The 5,556-nt window shown below is 35.2% G+C and overlaps 1 pseudogene; it reads left to right on the top strand.

The window, feature by feature from the left end:
• The first annotated feature begins 698 nt into the window (after positions 1-698).
• Positions 699-3,491, top strand: LOC109458269 (small ribosomal subunit protein eS12; annotated as a pseudogene).
• The last annotated feature ends 2,065 nt before the right edge of the window (positions 3,492-5,556 follow it).

Here is a 5,556-nt window from a genome sequence, read left to right as displayed (position 1 = left end):
TGTAGCCCTTGGGAAGTAATTAAGGTTAGATTAAGTCATGAAGGTGAGCCTTCATGATGGGATTAGTGGCTTTATAAAAAGAGGAAGATATGTCTCTTAATCTGAGAGAGAGAGAGAGAGAGAGTTTTTGTGTGTACCACGGAAAGGACTGGCACCTTGATCTTGGATTTCCCAGCCTTCAGAACTATGAGAAATAAATTTTTATTACTTAAGCCACCCAGCCTGTGGTATTTTGTTATGGCAGCCTGGGCTAACTAATATAAGGAAATTGGTCTGGATGATCTGCTGCTTTCTGATTCCAGAATTTATTCAAAGTTGCTTGAGTACAATATTTAGGAAAATTGAGGACATATCCAGCTGTAATTTTCTTGATATCCTATAAACATTGGAAATCTATTCAGAATTATTTAATACAAATGTGTTACATCATAATAAGTTTAGTTTATCAATTTGCAAACTCTTCAGTCTCAAGGAATACTGAAAAACTGTGTTTTACACTTGTTCACTCCTCCCTACCTTCATTTCAGTAATATTATTTTACTCATTTGTAACAGAAGTGCATAATACTTAGATTGTGAATCCCTGAAAAGAAAATAGATAAGAATTCAAAACTCATATGCAGACTAATCTAAGTAAGGAATGCAAATGCAATGATGAATCCAACAAGAAATAAAATCTCTGTAAAAACCTGATAAGAAATGAGGCATACAGATAAAAAGAGAAAAGGTGAGATGAAGGGGGAAAATCATTCTGAATTTTTAAAAATATTTTAAACCATCATCAATCTCAGTGAATAAAATAATACAAAAACTGCATGTAACAATGGTTCAGCTAATTTGGTAAGAATGAAGAACACCTGAGTGTCTTTTAAAGTCAACAGTCCTCTAAGATATCACCATTTACAGAAGATAAGAAAGGGAACAGTTTGTGTGTGTAGGGAAATCAGTATACAAGTAGAGAAAAATTGTCAGTGCACTTTAGATAATATCAGAGTAGGAAAAGCACTGGGTATCCTTTGCCTCAACTTCAGATAAGTAAAGGAGTAAGAGGCCAATATTAAAGGGAAAAAATATAAATTAGCACTGGAAGGAAAATAATCTGTAGGGGTTGGCCACTGCTTAAATAAGCCTTTCCTTCACTCTACTGCAAAGGAAGGAAGGAAGAATGAGTGTAAAGAAAACTAAAATGTCTATTACTTTTTGATTATGAGGAAATGGTATAGAGAAATACTCTTAATTTTAACTGAAAATCTTTCACTCTCTTCTTCTAACTGGTATTTTAGGTCTTTTACTTTCCTTTCTCCTTCCTCTACAAGGTCTTTTACTTTCCTTTCTCCTTCCTCTTCTTTATCATATTTTTACAAAGAATTGAGATTGACAACAGAAACCTAGGTGTGAAGGAAATTGAAATAATTTATATTTCCCTAATTTTGCCTCTTGTGCATCACATAAATACTTAGATAGATTTACACCCAGTATAGGGAGTGTTCAAAGTGGCTTTCCTTATAACAGTTCTAAACTGGATACAACCCAAATGCTCATCAAAAGGAGAATGGTATAGTCATACAATGGAATACAACATAACAATAAAAAAGAATAATCTATTTTATTAGCAAAAGATAGTCATTTCTAGGAGCAAACAAACAACACTGCCCAAATACAAGCGTAATAAAAATCATGGATGAATCTCATAGATAGTTTGAGTGAAAATAAATCCAGACACACAAGAAAGTTCAGACTGTTTGGCAGTATGTATGATTTCATTTTATAGATAGTTCAAGAACAAGTAAGACCAATCCATGGTGATAGAAGTCAGAACAGCGGTTACCTCTTGGGCATGGTGAGGCACAAAGGAATCTTAAAAAGTGCTGGAAATGTTCTCCATCTTGATGTGGGTGATGGTTAAAAGGTTATGCATATGCAAATAACTATTAAACTGCATAATTAAGAGTAATGTAGTTTACACACTTTATATATATATATGTTATATCTCATTTTAATAAGACATAAAGATCAGATGACATGTAGAGGCTCTGTAGCAAATATGTTAGTTGTGGAGAATCCTGGTGTTAGCACTTCAAAAGAAAGACTGTTGTCCTCCAGAGCAGCTGAGTCTGAGAAACAAAAACAGGCTTGTGGAACTGACAATTGGAAGACCCATTCTGCATACATTAAGACATCACAGACAGGGAAAACAAATAGTGGTTTTAATTATGAGCCCTAAATAAAGAACCCCAAGACTGGAAGCTCCAAACTATAGACTTTGGCTTGCAATTTATCTACTTCTCACATGGGCAACTCTATTTTGCAACTTCCAACAATGGTCATAGTAGAGAATTATTTGTTCAACAATGGTAATTCTTCTAAGAAATTCAGAAGAAAAGTTAACAAGAAAATATATGTAGAAAGTAATTACCAGGGAAAAACAGAATACAAATGAGACATAAAGGTAACGGAGATAAAGGCAATAAAAACAGATAATTGCTATGATTATAACTTAAATTTGATTCAGTTTCTCAAGCCAGCAAACAGGGGCTAAAGCTAATCAGGTTTTTAATTTTCATTGTCAGGAAAGAAGACAAATATCAGTCTGCTGAAGGAAATAAGAGTTTTTTCTGGAATTGAATTTATGTTTAAATCCCTGCTAAGTGATACCCACTGAATCCAACAATATGGTAAAATAGAAAAATTACTGAATTGAAATTAAAAAAACCTAGATTTTGATCAAGAACTCATCACTCTCCAGTTGGGCAATTCCAACATTTATGAACCTCAGTTTCCTTATCTTTAAAATCATAATAATTAATAATGATAATAATAATGATATAATAGATAACACAAACATGCTTGCTATATGGTGGGTGCTGAATCCAGTCCTCACTAAAGCTTTATTAATAAGGAACCTGATGCTCCCCTGCCACAGCAGAGTAGCGCGGACGTGAGGCTTGGGTACATTGAAGAATGGGCTCCACCATAATCCACCGCCATAGGCCAGGAAGGCATTGCTGCTGGAGGTGTAATGGACGTTAATACTGCTTTACTGGTGATATGCAAGCTATCCAGGATAGATAAGGTTGGAGCAGATGGCCTCTCAGCTACTTTCCAATACACCAATACTATAGGAACAACACTATAGGAACTTCCTATAGTATAGGAAGACCTCCCTCACCACCCTCATCCATGGTGGCCTAGCACGCAGAATTCACGAAGCTGCCAAAGCCTTGACAAGCGCCAAGCTCATCTTTGTGTGCTTTCATCCAACTGATGAACCTATGTACTTCAAGTTGGTGGAAGCCCTCTGTGCTGAACACCAAATCAACCTACTTAAGGTTGATGACAATAAGAAACTAGGAGAATGGGTAGGCCTCTGTATAACTGACAGAGGGGAAACCCAGTAAAGTGGTTGGCTGGAGTTGTGTGGTGGATAAGGACTATGAGGAAGAGTCTCACACCAAGGATGTCATCGAGGAGCACTTCAAATGCAAGAAGTGAACAAATAAACTTTTTAAAGAAAAACTTAAAAAAGAAAATTTTAAAAAGACATGCCTAGGATCAATGGATACACTACAATAGACTAGGCCTAATCAATCATATTTTCTTTTGTATAACAATTGGTTTAGGGGTGGGTCTGTGATCCAAATATGCTCAAAGAGATACAGGAGAAAGTGTATTGAAAAGTTTGGGAAACTTTTTCATCCTTGGTTAAAGAGAGGCATTCAAAGAGAAACTCCTGTTACCTATGTTGGATGTGATAGGACGTGATGGGGCACGATGTTGATCCTCTTAAAATCAAGAGGATCACAGAGAAACCACCCTATGGCTTCTAATATTTTGAGCATGGAATTAACCATTCCTAAAACCACATATCTCTGATTTTCTTTGATGGGATATTAAAAAGCCCACTTTAAAACCAATCTTAGTAGTGTATTTTGCACCTTGCTGACAAAAGCATTCTACCTGGTTCAATGAGCAACTGAGTACATGCAAATGGAGGCTGAATGTTTTGATGATAAAAAGACAAGAATATTCTCTTCTGGTGGCTTCTGTTATTAGTGAAGCAAGAATAGAATTTACTGAGTGTCAGTGAAGAAAGTGAGAGGGTTTAAAATGTTTGAGAGAGGGAAAATATGAAACAGTCATCTTGAGGAATATGCAAGTAAGTTTACAAAGGATACATAGGACTGCTTAACACTCCTAAGTACCTAGTGAAGACTAGTGACTATAATCTTAAAGCGCAAAACCATCAGCATGGTATCGTTTATCTCTGTAATGTTCAGATATTCTGGTGCATACACAGAATAAGCAGAATGATGATTTTATTCAGGTTTAGCATTTTGCTGGGCAAGCTGTGAAAGCACTAGAGAAAGACAAAGGAGTTGAGGGTCCCTGCAAGGGAGTGATTGATATGATTAACATGCAGGGTATCATGGGGAAAAAATTTGAGAATATGATAAGGCAGATGAAAGTGAAGCATAGGTTAGGTCAAAAGTTTGGATATTTCAATGGAAGCAAAAGAACTGATAGAGAGAAGAAGCTAAGTTAACTTAGAAAGAGAATATGTAAGTGGACAGGGTAAGGTGTTTATATATGAGAATTCTGAGAGGCTAACTATTGGATACAACAATAAAATAGAAGGCATAGTCACATGAAATAATGGTAGGCGTAAAGTTAGAAAGGAATGAGCTAAGTATTAAGATATTTAACAACCAAGAGAAGAACCTTGGAAACTTTAGATGACAGCAAAAAAGAGAACTAATAGGAAATCTACTCTGAAAGCAGGAACTCCAAAGGACTTAAAAAATGGGAGCATAAAGAAGAAATGGCCTGAAAGTAGTAATGAGATATAAAGAGGACAGTTACACCACCTCCAGGCCCTATGCTAGTGGGATATGGCAGTAAAAACAAGCGGAAAAATGAATTGGTAATGCTGTGGGTAAAAGTTAACTAAATTGTATAATTTCAATTTCTTTAACTATTGATTATTGCTAATATTGGCTTTCTAGAGTAGTCAGAGGATAAAAATGGGAATATATATATATATATATATATACACACACACACACACACACACACACACACACACACACAGACAGCTGTCAGTATTTTAGAACAAAAAACACAGTCACATCCCTGTAACTCCCATTTAAAGTTCCTACCACAGTATTAAATATAGATCTTTTGGCTGTTTGTATTGGCTTTTTATTTTCTGCATGCACTCTTCAGTAGACATTGAAGAGTGAGTGATGAGAAAATTCACCTCTGTGGGTTAGCCATACAAACCTCAAGTGGATAATTCATTTGAAAATAGTTCCAACTTAGTAGTTTAGCCAGGAATCTATCAAAAGCATATGTGAATTTTCACTAGGAAAAAAACACCCACATTTAATCCAAAGTTCAAACTGAATTTCCAAAAATTATGAACTCACAATTAAAGAAAAATCACAAAATGTACAAGAAGATACCTGGACAAAAGGAAATACATAATCTCAAGACTAAATATTGGAATTATCAGATGCAGACTTTAAAATAACTATTCAGAAAATATTTAAAGAAACAA

This window comes from Rhinolophus sinicus, linkage group LG01, assembly GCF_036562045.2.
Source record: "Rhinolophus sinicus isolate RSC01 linkage group LG01, ASM3656204v1, whole genome shotgun sequence".
In the NCBI taxonomy this organism is placed as follows: domain Eukaryota; kingdom Metazoa; phylum Chordata; class Mammalia; order Chiroptera; family Rhinolophidae; genus Rhinolophus; species Rhinolophus sinicus.
Note: the sequence above shows the minus strand (reverse complement) of the source record. Positions and strands in the feature narration are given on the sequence as shown.